Genomic DNA, 15,075 nt, shown 5'->3' with positions numbered 1-15,075 from the left:
AAAAAGCTGGATGTTTGGGTGCCACACATGTTGACGCAAAAAAATCTCTTGGACCGAATCAACGCTTGCGATTCTCTGCTAAAATGGAACGAACTTGACCCATTTTTGAAGCGAATGGTGACTGGCGATGAAAAGTGGATCACGTACGACAACGCCAAGCGAAAAAGATCGTAGTCGAGAAGCTGCGTGCCGGCCCAAACCATCGGCAAGCCCGGATTGACCGCCAGAAAGGTTTTGCTGCGTGCTTGGTGGGATTGAAAGGGAATTATCCACTATGAGCTGCTCAACTATGGCCAGACCCTTAACTCGGTCCTCTACTGTGAGCAACTTGACCGTTTGAAGCAGGCGATTGACCAGAAGCGGCCAAATTGGTCAATAGGAATGGTGTTGTGTTCCACCAGGACAACGCTCGTCCTCACACATCTTTGATGGCCCACCAGATACTACGAGAGCTCGGATGGGATGTCCTATCGCACCCTTCATATAGTCCGGACCTGGCACCAAGTGACTATCATCTCTTCCGGTCCATGCAAAACGCCCTTGGTGATACCAAGTTGGCCTCAAAAGAGGCTTGCGAAAACTGGTTGTCTGAGTTTTTTGCAAACAAGAAGGGGGGGGGGGGTTTTATAAAGGGGAGATAATATAGTTGCCTTCTGAATGGCAACAAGTTTGCAAACAAAACGGGGCATATTTGACTTGAATCGGATAATTCTAAGTACGTTAAATAAAGCATCAAATTTCGATCACAAATACGACATTTCTTTTTCCCCGACCCAATATTTTATTTTACTCATCCGATCGTCGTGGTGCGAGGTAAACAAATTTTTAATTGTCTCTATAAAACTATGTTCATCAAACTAGGCGATTTTAACCCCACACCCAATAATTAAATCCTATTAAATTAGAACATTTCGAAGACCATACATCACCATCTTTACTTAATAAATTTCGCTATTTGTATAAATCAAAATCCACAGAGTTTCTCATTTCCGTTGCAACCGGAAACTTGTAGCTTGCACGAATAGATGAAAACATACAAGCGATTACTTCGATAAATACAGATGTAGATATTTATGTCGTATATTTACACTGGCGAGCATAACTGGATACCTGATGATTTGTTTTTGTATTTAAAGTGTTTTTCGAGTTCAAATTTCTATTTTTATTATTATTTTTCAATACAATATTTTTCGTGCTTTAATTAACATTTCATGATTTTAAGTCAAACTTTTAAACTTCAAACATCGTATAATTTTAAACTAAATTTTGAACATTTTTAATTTGATTTTATAGAAAATTCCGGACATGCCGTAGTAGTGCCAGGTTGACGTTTTTAATTTGAATTCAATTGGACGTTTTTTATACGCTGATGATGTTTGTACATTTGTTAGACCTCAAAGAACGTTACCGCCTTAGTGATTTTTTCAATGTAATTATAAAATATTCAATAAAGTATGAATGTTGAATTAGTTTTGAATTAAATTTGAATATAGTGGGTCGTGTGAAACGTCAGAGAGATGACAATACTGGCGCATATTGAGGTTAATTTTAGTTAGTAGCATCCTTTGGAAGAACACACACTGAGTTTCTTTGCGTTTGGTATCAATTTCAATCAAAGGAAGTCGAATTCCAATTGGAAGAAATAGCTGGCGGGAAAAAAATTTTTCCTTCCAACGTTGAGGTGATTGCTGAAACGCATGACAAATTTTCAGAGTTGGACAAATTCTATTATGCGGAAGGGACACAACAAACTAGAACAGCGTTGGATAATGTGTATAAGCCTAAAAAAAATAAATAATATAAATAATTTGTCGCGTACACTTTTGTTAGCTGTATGTCCGAGCTCCTCTTCCTCCTATTTGTGGTGTATGTCTTGATGTTATTCCGCAAATGGGGGGGTCTACAGTTTTAAGCCGACTACGAGCGGCAGATTGATTTTATTATGAGCTTTTTTACGGCAGAACTATACTGGGAGGTTTGCTTTCGCCTGCCGAGGGGCGAGCGCTATTAGAAACAACTTTCTCAATTATTTGGTAATGCATGCCCTGATCCTCGAAACCACGGCTAAAACCAATTGGTAGTCACACACCAAGTCATTCGACTAGGACGGTCGCCTTAAATCTTGAACATTCGTTAAAATTTGCTTGCTTTTTTACTGTTTGTGTTTTGTCTAAGTGAGGTCTCGATATTGGTATGCCTCGCATGAGCGGTATGCCAGCGCACTTTTCTCATCCGATTCACTACTGCTTAAATCAATGAGAGCTTCAGGCTTAATAAATTCTAAAATTTTTTGTACTGCCTTTGAATAAGCGCTGAAACGGGGCTACTGAAGTGAATACTTTAAGGGGGGAGGGGGTTGGTAAGGGTTTGCACTTTCAAAAAACCGTTTTTTTTTGTCTTATCTTATTGCTTAACATTTCAAAAATATATTCCCAAAATTTTAAGCCGACCTGAGGAAAACTTTTGGAATTATTGTCCAATTAGTCTCGCGTCTTAGCTCTGACAGGTGCAAGCGTTCGGGAAGGAAGTGCGGTTGACAAATAGGTAAACGCGTTTATCTCAAAACTACTTATTGAAAGTCGGTGATCACTGCCATTTAAAAACTACTTGACCGATTCATTCCAAACTTGGCACACAGTTTCTTCATATGAAATGCCTCCCTCCCAATGTTTCGTTTATAAGTTTTTTGACATGAAGGGGGTTTCCCGACCACAAATGGCGGAAATTTTCGTTGAAAATAGAAGTTTTCACTTTAGGCCGCCGCCAAAAATTTTTAAGCGGAGAAAAAAAAAGCGGACAACGTTGGGGGAAAAATTTATGATACTTTGACCAAATTTGAATTGGTTTTGGTTTAAGATAATTTCCGACCGAGATACAGTGATCACTGCAAAACGTTTTTTTTTTTTTTCAAGACGTTCTCGGACATGGTCTATCACCGGCTTATTTTTAAGTATTTCCGCATGAAGAAATTACAGAAAATAGTTAAAAGTATGCTCAATAATGTACAAAAGGTTTTAATACATTTGCTCAATCCATATTTAAGAAAAAAAATTCCCAAAAATAGTGTTTTTTCCGCTGAAATCCTTACCCCCGCCCCCCCTTAAAGTAAAGTACCATAGTTATATGATAGCTATGGCAATGGTAGTCTGGAACTTCACTTGACCGCATCGTTTTTTCAGCTGCGGTGTACCTGTATTGCCAAGCTGTACTTTGCGGCTTTGAATAGCGAAAAATTGCGTTTATGTTTTTTTCTGATCACTTTTTGCATTTTATCTATATATATAAAAATGAAATGATGTTCGTTCGTCCGCATTTTTTTGGGCCGATACGAGGCCAATTTTATTCGTTCTTTTTTCATATTATAGGGATCCACTAGGGGAAGGTTTTTAGCAAAAAAAAATTTCTTTTAAATATTTTCTTCATATAAAAAAAAGAAAAAATCAAAATATTGTCCAAAACAAAACTTGCTCGATTGTTAGATTAAAGTAAGTTTCGAATCGACATTCATTTTATGTGTACAACTTTTTTTGAATTTTTTGTATTTGTATTGTGATACAGAAATGTATTGTATACAGAAATTTCAAATGATTCGAATGAACATTTTTTTTTTTTTTTTTTTATTTCTTCCATAAAATATTACACCTGTCGTTAGACAATAAGTAATTTGATTTACAAAAAGATGGAATGAGAGTGATATTGAAGGGCCAATGCCCCCAAGCTCATTTAGAAGAAATATATACATATTATTTAAAAACAAGTGGTTAACAAACAATGATATATACGATTAGTTGACAATTGATTACAAGGATTTTGCAAGATCTGTTGGTGTTTGACGGTTAAGCCGACTTTGGGTAGATTTTTCTTTATTTGGTAGTCTTCTCATCATAGGATTTGTATGCCTTAATAGTCTATTTATGTGTCTTCTGCTAGCGCTTTGTATTGTTTCATCAATAGTATCGATGTCAAGGTCGCGATGAATACCTGCGTTAGGTATGTACCAAGGTGCATTAGTTAAGGTCCTAAGTATTTATGAAAATAATGTTTCAATTCAATTGAGCAATGCTTTCTTTGACCAATTCTATATGGAAATGAATGCGTTTGCAAACGATGTTTTCGGCTATGAACAAATGTTGGAATCGAATGAAAAAGGAAAGAAACGCGAAATGATAAAAAAAATTCTTGGAAAATTTAAAATGAATGGTGCTTCATTGGAAAAATTCAAAGGTAATAAGAACATACACAAGATAAAGTTAGAATTCGAATTTTTAGATTTATTTTGTTTATTTCTCATTTTTTTCAGAAGTACACCACACAACAACTCATTCCAACTCTGATTTTGAAATCCTGTTGGAATTGGTGATCGATAATTTTGTCACTATAATGGTCAATGGAAATTTGCGTGTATCAGACCCTGCATATTATTTACCATATCAACTTTTTATGGAACATATGACCAAATGAACACAAAAAAATAATTTAGTTTTGTTTTGATTTTTTGCAACATTTTGGTTTTCAGTTAATACAATAAAAACAATACTGTTTTTTCGTGAACACAAAATTCTAAATTTATTACGTTGTTTGTTTAGAATTTTTTTAGAAAAAAAGTAAATTTTTTGGTTTTGAGGAAATTTGTTTATTGTTGCTATTTGTGAAAGCGTAGATATTTGTAAGTATTTGACTATAATCCTAAAAGTTAATGGAATACCACTATGACACATAGAAAACATTTTTTCAAAGGGGTGTTTTTCGAAAATTATAAAAAAAATTGTTTTCAAAAATTTTGAAGAAATAAAGTAAAATAAAAAAATTTCGAAAGCATGAAATTTTTTCAAAACCAAATTTTCCTCAAAAAGATAAAAGAAATTTCTTCGAAGAGGTGTTTTTCTAAAATTACAAAAAAAAAAAATTTTAAACAAATAAAATAAAATAAAACTTTTTCAAGGGAATGAAATTTTTTCAAAACAAAATTTTCTGAAAACCAAACAAAATTAAAAAAAAAATGGTGTTTTCAAAGCATTTCATATTCCACTATTAATAGAGAATACATTTTTTCGAGGGGGTGTTTTTCAAAGCGGAAAAATTTTTTTTTAACAAATCAATTTAAACTTTTACAAAAGTATGAAATTTTTTCAAGAACAAAATTTTCTCAAAAACGTTAAATTAAAAAAAATAGTTTTTTCAAAATATTTAATTTTCAGCAATTAACTGAGAAGAAATTTGTTAGAGCGAAGTGTTTTTCAAAACTTCAAAAAACACTTTTTAACCAAAAAAAATAAACCTTTTTTCAAAAACAACAGGAATGATAACATTGCCTAACAATTTCTGCACTTTTGCACAGTCTAAAGAGGCATTGATACAGAGTGTATTTCCAAACATAGTTCAACATTACAAAAACCATGATTGTCTCAGCGAAAGAGCAATTTTAGCTGGGAAAAATAAGGACGTCAATGATATAAATTCAGCTATTTTAGATCAAATACCTATTGACATAGTTGCGTATAAGTCAATAGACACTATTACTGATCAAGATGAGGTCGTAAATTATCCAACTGAATTCTTAAACTCACTCGATTTGCCAGGCTTACCACCTCATAATTTACGATTAAAAATTGGAGCACCGATTATTATGCTGCGCAATAGTAATGTGCCCCGACTTTGCAACGGTACCAGACTCGCTGTGAAGAAGCTAATGGGTAACGTTATCGAAGCAACAATTTTGAAAGGGAAGTACAAAGGAGAAGACATTTTGATACCCTGAATTCCACTGATTCCGGCGGATTTACCATTCGATTTCAAACGTTTGCAGTTCCCTATTCGCCTTGCCTTCGCTATGAGAATTAATAAGGCGCAAGGACAGTATCTACAAATGTGCGGTATTAATTTAGAATACCCAATTTTTTCTCATGGACAATTGCATGTAGCTTGCTCACGAGTTGGCAAACCATCGTCATTATTCACGCGAAAGATGAAAAAACCAAAAACGTTGTCTACCAAAAAGTGTTACAATAAAGTTCGAATGAAATTGTATCAAAGAATTTGCTTTGTTTCGTATTAATTTTATTCTCTTTCAGCAAATCATTGAATTTATCGTCTAGCGAAGCGGGCGAGGGTACGCTAGTTCCTTATAAAAACTAATTTCGTGTGGAAGTCGCCAGAGCCACCAGCAAAAAAGAAAAAATTAAAATATGTAAATATCAACAAAAAATAAAAAAAATGCAAGTAATCAGCAAAAACAAAAAAAATATATTAAAAATCCGCTCGGTTGTTTTCGCTAGTTAAAACTTTAATTTCCATGAGTTATGTTTTTTTTTTAATTCATATTAAAAATTCCTAATTTAAATGAGGGTTGCTTGCATTTTTCCAAATTTTGTAAGAGGCTTTATTTATATCATTTTGGGTAAAACATGAACAATATTTATAAATAAATAAAATAAAAAAATAATAATAATAAAAAAATTTCAATAATACACCCGATTTTTTAGCTACTTAAAACTTACTTTTATTGTAGGTACTAAAACTTCGTGAGCCATATTTGCGTATATTTAAAAAATTTCTAAAAATTCTGATGAAAAATTCTAAATTTAAATGAAGGTTTTTTTTTTTTCAAATATGGTATAAAGTTTGAAAATTTTATTTATATGATTTTGGTTAAAGCATTGAAAATATTAAAAAAGAAAACAATAATAAAAAAAAATGTTCATTCGAAAAACATTGTAAACGTTAAAAAACACCATCTCGCATCCAGTTATGCTCGCCAGTGTACATTGGTCTCAAATTTCAAAGCTATAAGTAGCCTTCAGTTAGTTTTTCTCGTTGTTTGTTCTCCTACTCTCTGAGGGGGTGCACATCTAGTAAATTGATTGCAACGAGTTGATTAAAAACAATAAAGTACGCTTATTGCGGAAAGCTGACCCATAAATAAGCAATTTATTGTGTGTTTCCGCTTTGAGCAAACTTTTACCGCGGCGTACAAACCAGACCTGCACCCGCAAGCCATTCTTTGATAGAGTTTTGCTATTTTTTCACCGATCACAATCATTGCTTTGGCAATGCCGTAGCAGTTTAGCTTAGCTGTTGCTGACCACTTGTCTGCCCGCCCGCTAATCTTGACCACGACGTGAGCTTATCCATTAAAAATACAATGATTTCCGCATTTTTATTTTTTGCAACACGTTTGGCACTTAAATTTGTTGTTGGTTGTTTTTTTTAATTTTTTTGGAATACTCTGATTTTTTTACTGTTTTTGGTTTCCGTGTATAGCTTGCAATTTCCGTTAGAGACGACTTTGTGCATTGGCTGGCTAAGCGCTTAAACGACTAAAATTCTCAGCTAAGCTAAGAGGCAACAAAACTTTGCCATATTTTAGATTGAGGCGCTTTTGATAGCAAATTAGGGATATTCTTTTTATTTCTATACTTATTTATTACATAAATTATTCTTAAATGATATTCCAGTGAATTTGATTTGGAAAGAGTGATATTAAATCTCTTGGATTTGGTGAATATTTCTGTGTAGATGTTTGCCCTTTTAAATGCAAAAGGAATGCGCTTGGGTTAAAAGTAGTTGACAGCTGTCAAATTGATTTTATCTGTAGCTGAAATCTCAATTCATAACAAAGAAATTTAACAGATGACAATATTTTGTATGTAATTTGGGGCGATTGAAGGTCCTGAATATTATGTGGAAATTCTAAAATGAATGACAGAGATGAAAAATGAATTGCGTTATCTTTAGTGCATTTAGTTGCAGAAAAGGTATTACTTTAGTTATGCTTACAAATATTCTTTCAAAAGGGACGCCTAGATGTTAGTAGCGAATAATTCCTGGACTGTAAATTTTTCTTGTCTTATTTGACATTTGTCAAGTAAACAGATGTACAATTTTAACCCTGGAACCATAATCAAACAATAGAACAACTCGTTAAAGTTATTAAAATTTATTATGAAAGTGGTTGATCCTTAAGAGCAACATATCGCAAAATTCGGGATTTTTGAAAAAATAGTCGTCCGAATGAGTCGATAATTCAAAGTTCAAGAAATTGCATCTGCCGAGTATAGAAAGAGGAGTGACCGACCAAAAACTGGACGTTCAGTTGAGAATGTTGCTGCTGTAGCGCTAAGTGTCTCTGAGCAACCGTCAAGCCATTTACACATTCTCAACAATTTAGCGGATTTTACTTAAGGATTTGCATTTGCATCCTTACGACTTCAATTAGTACAAGAATTGCAGCCAACAGATCATTATCAACGCAGACATTTTGTGAGTTGGTTCTTTGAAAACGATGCTGGTTTTTTTCCTCAAAATCATCTTTAGTGATGCAGCTCATTTCACAACTTCCTCAATTCAAATAATTGCCAAATACAAAGAAATCGACCGATCTGGCTGAAATTTGGTGTGTGTTCTTCCAAGAGATGCTACTAACTAATCATAATCTCAATACGCACTGGTAATGCCATCTCTTTGACTTTGCAAGGACTTTTTAAACGACCTTCGTATTTCGATTTGTTATGTAAACATACAAAAGGCAGTAAATAAATAAAAAATAAAACAAAATAAAATAAAAGAAAGTCAACTCAATCCAATTAAATGAAATAAAGTAAATAAATATAAATTAAATTAAGGGGGAGCCTGGTTTATGAGGTCTAAAAATTGCATCTCTTTGCGATTTTTTTTTTTTTAAGGAAAAAATTAATTTAGCACTGCAAAGTTTTTTATATCTTTTAATGAACATTTAAAAAGTATACACAATTTTTGTACTATATTAGTTAAAATAAGTTGAAAAAAATGTTTAACATAGAAATTAGTAGAGCGCTGCAACGCTGGAGTTTCCAACTGGCGTACAAGATGCAGCTCGTAATTATTATCTAAAGCAAAAAATTCAAATGGATTTCTAATTATCACGATTTTTTATTTTAGATGAACTAAGAAAACTGAGAGAAATTCCAAAATTTCAACTTTTTGGAGGTTTTAAAGAAAAAAATGCCTTTCTATAAAAAAAAATTCACTTCGACTTGGTATAAAAATCTTGAAAATTTTTTTTTATCTATTTTATTAGTTCGAATAGAAGAGAATTTAATACTGAAGGGAACAAGCTATGATTAATTTCAAAAGGTTCATTAGTTTTTTTTCATTCATGTACGCCAATTCAAAGAAATCATAAAAATGAAAAGTCGAGAAAAGAAGATAAAGTTTGTACTATAGCTGTCCGGTCACAGCGTAACTACCTAACGCTCGCCTACCTTTTGCTTTGTATCTACGGTTCTGTAACTTTGTGGGAATATTCTGAAATATATTAGGAATCGCTTAAAACGAAAACAAAAAAATTGATTTTTTTGACCTTATAAACCCCCCTTAAGTTACAATAAAATAAAATAGAATAAAATAAAATGTCGGTGAATGTCGACTTCTGATATAAAAAAAAAAATTTATTAAATGAAGTAAAATTAAATAAAACTAAAGTGAATGGAAATAAAGTAAAATATAATAAAATAAAATTAGCCTTCACTAATTCTTCTTTGGAGCTTTTCAACTCCCTAGTCGGAGAGGCTTGTAACCTTAAAGACAAAATTTAAGCAATCTAAGCAATCGCGCATTCTTATGCGAAACCCACGAAGGATACAAGACAAAAGAGGAATCAATACTCGGACGTGAATTTTAGAATCTAAACTACGATGAAATTCTTCGAATAGATATGTCTGAGGATGTGCGTGTAGTTGGATACTCAGACGCCATTACAGTTGAAATAGCTGCTCGGAACACTGATGAAAGCAAAAGGAAGTTAAATGAAGTGATGATCCGAGCACAGACATGGCTAGAGGACCACGGATTAAAACTGTCCACAGAGAAAGCAGAGCTAATTCTTCTAACCAACAGACGTATCCCATTAAAAGTAGATATGCAAGAACTCGGGGTCCTTTATCGACAAAAAAAGTGTTCAATTTTCTTGGAGTGCAATTAGATGGATGACAGGGCGTATATAAATCATGCCGCTGTAAGAGCTGTCAAATTAAGCGGTAAGTTAAATAAACTCATGGCAAACCTTGGAGGTCCAACTAAGAGCAAGCGAAAACTTTCAATGGACCTCCATAACTCGATTCTTCTATATGGATGCGAAATATGGGCACATTCGCTAAGGGTTAAATGCCGGCAAAAAACTCTGCAATCAGTGCAACGCACCTGCGCTCTCAGAGTGGCTTCTTCATACAGAACTGCGCTGCAGAGGCAGCGGTTTTAGATATCAGCGAAACTATCCCTATAGATATTCTAGCACAAGGCGCAAATGGAGATGGCAGGGAAAAATCTCGAGAATTCCAGGACCATGCTTATCCGACATTAGAATTCAAATGCTCTCACTTTGGCGAATGCGATGGAACTCTGAGCAGTACGGTAGATGGAGAGCGATACCAATACCCGATTTAAAAAAGTGGGTGAAAAGAAAGCACGGTGAGGTTAACTATTACCTCACACAGTAACACGCCTATTACCTCGCAAGTATTTGTGGCGACTATGAACATGCGGAGCAACCTTCTTTAAACGGGAGAGGTGGAATACAGAAAGAACCGCTCTGCAACAAGCTATAGGTATATTTACACCTGAAGAAATAATTGAAAAAATGATGATAAGCGAAGAATATTATCCGGAAAAAGAGGCGTGAAATGGAGTAAGTAAGTGTCCTTCTTAGGACGCCTTCTTGGACATATACTTCTAAGAGAAGGGGTAATTAGTAATTACCAAACACGTATTAACGACGGTTATTTTATGGTCCGAAGGCATTTTTAACTCAATCCAAAAAAAAAAAACACTGTTCCTTTGCTCAACAATTTTCTGTGCTGAAGATTGCAAGACTGCATTCTAAAAGTGAAATACAAAGCAGCCACCGGAATACAAGGTGAAGCCCAAAATAAACAAGACTGAGAAACGACAGGAGCTCTGTTCTGATAACTTCGCGTTTATTTATTTAACGTAGTCCCCTCTGGCCTCGATACACTGTTTTGCGCGATCTGAAAGCGAAAGAGTGTTTCAGGTCATTGACCGGAATCCGGAATGTCCTTAAGGATGTCGGTACAAGCCTTTCGGATGGTCTCTACGGACGCAAAACGTTTTCTTTTCATGGGCAAACGCAATTTTGCGAATAGGTAGAAGTCACAGGAAGCTATATCAGGCAATTGATTGCGGTGATTGATGGTTAAAATGCGATTTCCAGTCAAAAAATCAGTCACAAGATATTTGGAGCGATTCCAAGGGTTTCAACGATGATTTCGGTTCATTTTTGAGAAATTTACGAACAATTTTGATGGAGTTTTCGGTGATTACAGATTTTTGTTCATAGTCATTTATGTCTTCACAACCATCTCTGCGACGTTTGAACCACTCATGAACTCTGGCACGAGATAGACAAGCGTCGCTATAAACTTTTTCAAAAACATATTTATGACACCAGTTTTGTTTATTTTAGAATTCACCAAGATGTATTCTCACAAAAAAATATAAAAAATATTTGCTTACACTCTTTGCAAACACGTTTTTCTTACAAATGCCATGTCTTCGGACTATTTGAACTGCGGCAATTGCACGTACTTCCCGATTTTTTCACTTTGTTAGCAGTTACTTTAGCAGTTAGCCTCTGAGATTCTTCCACGCTATTTTGTAAGATTCCTCTGTAATGTTGGCAATGAGTAAATTGAATGCACTTTACTATAATAATTTAGATATTACCACATTCCAGGTTTATTATCAATTTGGCCGGCATTGCTAAAAGCTCTGGATAGTGCGTTTCAGTTACTGTGGCCCTTTCGCTGCTTGCTCCAAATTCATAGAAATTCTTTAAGGCATATTGACCAACAATAACTTTTTGCACATGAGAATATCGCGACAAAAGAAAAAGAAAAGGGCGAATTGCGTTGAGCAACCGATGTTCAGTTGCTATTAGAAGCATGCACTATGGTTGCGAATCGAAGGGCTTTTCGTAATTTCATTTTATGCTGGTAGCCTAATGTACACAACGAAAGAAAAAAATCAAATGAGCTGAACTACTGATATCACCCTTAATAGATTCACCTTGGAATTCTTTAACAGCCGCCAATAAAATCTTCCTCTTTTCACCGTTCAATGGGATTTTCGTCTTTTTCTTGGTGGCTGCTGTGCTCTCCACTGTACACAAAAGAAAGAAACGGTTGATTTAATTTTTTAAAGTCATTATTTTTAAGTAATTTACTTTTTTTAATGATTTGCTACATTTTAAATTTCTTTTATCGAAATACGAGTTTGCGTCTAATGTTAAATTACATTTAAGCAAAGCTTAAACAGGTTTGCAAAAGTGTTGCTGGCTGTTACCCGACTAGAATTACAGTTAGGCATGCCGAAGAATCAGTTAGGCCCGAATTAGGCAGTCCTTACTGAGGCACGCCTCACTATTACCTTACCAGTCCCACGTTAGGCAAGGCAAAGGTTGGCATGCCAGAACAATACCAAATTTGGTTGTGGTCACGAAAATCTGTGGCAGTACCTCACTTAGGCATAAATTGGAGTCCCTAACTGATTTGTAGAAGGGCATCCGGAGTATTACCGAAGTTCGGTTTTTCGAACCTGCGCCCAATGAGGCAGATGTGTGGCTATACCTTTCGGGACTTGGGCCTAGTTTGGCTGCCTTATGAGGCGCAAATTTGGGATGCGGTCTGCCTTATTTGCGCCTAATCAGCGCCTTACCAAAATTTCTAGTACGGTACGCGGTGTTTTCTTGGCGTGAATTGAGTACTACTTTCCCGTGAGATAGATATGAAATTTCACGCATATTTCACGGCAATGCAATTTGCAGGGATTTTTACAGCTATTTCACGAGAAACGCGAACTTAGTATTGTGCTGAACGTGATAAAGGAAATTTCACTCTTGAGTCACAAATAAAATAGGTAAAATAAGAAAAATCCGTATTGAATAATTAGTAATTACGATTATTTATTATAATTAGTGAAAATTATATATTATAAATAGTGTATTTGTATAAGGATTTTATTTAGCTTATCAGCCTAAAACACCACTGAGCGTGAGACATTCAAAAAATGTATTGCACGAGGAGTGTGAGAAGTTGTTAGAACTCAAGTAGCAACCTTCGTAATTTTTTGTTTGTTTTTTTTTTGTTGGAAAATTCTTAAATGTGTGACTATTCAGGGTGTGTCCATATAATTGCATTGCTTTCTCCTTTTCTAAACTTGCCTCTAGCCAATTCACTCTTATGTTCAACACGACCACCTACCTAATGCACCTCTGGCATTTGTTAAGCTCAATTTTTTTTTTAACTTTTGCGCAAATGTGTCCATATAAAATAATACAAAATCTGTTCGATTTTCTGCTACATGTTTGGTGCCGCGTCATGTTCTGCTATACGTTGCATGACCTGTGGCTTCGTTTGTGCCACGCGCATTCATTTCAGATTAACACAAATTGAAATTCTCTGACCGCCAGCAATTTGATAACATTGCACAAATGAAACAAGAATCTACAATACAACTAAATACAATATTCTATGTGTAGGTGGATTTTTAGCTATGGACATATACATACACATGAATGTGTGTATGTGCGTATGTTAGCGATTGGAAGTGTATCACTAATTGGCTGTAGATACAATTTATTCTGTGTATTTGTCGATGAGTGTACAGTAAACAATTTTGTATAATAGATACCACTGGTGTACAAATTTGGGTTTTTTTTTGCATGCCAGATGTCACTATCCAATTCCTATGTAGAGTCGAGCGCTGATTCCGAATATCGAGATAATTTTTTTTTTATGCACAAGTTTTCGGGAGATTCGCAATTTACCATTATTCAGCTCTATATCACGTATATCTTATCACGAGCAAATAAAAGATTTTAGAATTTTCGACAAAAAATTTATACTTTTACACTTTCCGTTAGGTTTATGTTTATTATTAGATTTGCTTATGAAAAAATTTACAAAATTCTCACAGAAGAAAAATTAAAAAGTAATGTTTTTTCTCTATACTCGTACTAAAATTTATTTTTTTAGAAAAAGTTGAGTTATCACTGAATAAAGACGTAAAGAAAGTTGTAAATGTTCGTCTTTATTATGCCTATTATATTTTGCATTATAAGCGTTCAGATTCCATTTTTATAAATATATATATATAAATTTCAAAACTTAAGCTTTTTTATACCATTTACAAATTTAGATCAATTACGTACAAGGTGAAGCCCAAAATAAACAAAACTTAGCTAAAATAGAAACGATAGGGGCTTTGTTCTGATAAATTCGAGTTTAAAAGAGTCCCCTCTGGCCTCGATACACTGTTTTGCGGGATCTAAAATCTCTTCGAAAAAATGTTTCAGGTCATTGACTGAAATGTCCTTCTGGATGTCGCACAGTGCGGCCGATTCCCGAAAAGCTGGCCAAAACTCAAAAAATTAAGTACAATAATTGATTCAAAATGTCTTACTCGGGGGTTGTCGGGGTCGCTGATTACGAATTTGATCTTAAAATATTGAAAATCCACCCCCTTCCACCCCTATTGGCCACCCCCTCACGTGAAATAGCGTATATTCAAGAACATAATCAAGATGCATGTAAATTTATATGTTTTCGGGGTCGCAAGGTAGCAAGTGGTAGCAGCTGAATCTTGTTTTATTCAGTAACCATTACTTTTTTGAGTAACCTTTAATAGGTTTCAAAGCAGCATATGACGGCATTGTATTACTATACAGTTTGAAAACTCAAATTTTATAAAAAAAATTGCAAAAAATGTATCTACGTATTGCTGCAGCTAAAAATTTTGTGTCGAGGTATTGATATGTACTAAAGATTTCTCGTATTTTACTAACCTTCCGAAAATGATTCCATTTCGTTTTGTTCAATTTACTCCATTACAAAATCTTTTAAATGTGTACAACTTTCATTATTCATCGACAGTAATACGATGCTCAAACGAAGGCCACGTTGCGACTGAAAATACAGAGGATACTTAGGGTACAGGCCGTTGCTATGAACTCTATCTAGAAACTTTTTTTTCGACTTTTGGCCAGCTTTTTGGGAATCGGCCGCACTGTGTGTCGGTACAAACCTT

The sequence above is a fragment of the Anastrepha obliqua genome, chromosome 1, assembly GCF_027943255.1.
Source record: "Anastrepha obliqua isolate idAnaObli1 chromosome 1, idAnaObli1_1.0, whole genome shotgun sequence".
In the NCBI taxonomy this organism is placed as follows: domain Eukaryota; kingdom Metazoa; phylum Arthropoda; class Insecta; order Diptera; family Tephritidae; genus Anastrepha; species Anastrepha obliqua.
The sequence above is the reverse complement of the archived record's forward strand: the minus strand, read 5'-3'. Positions refer to the sequence as shown.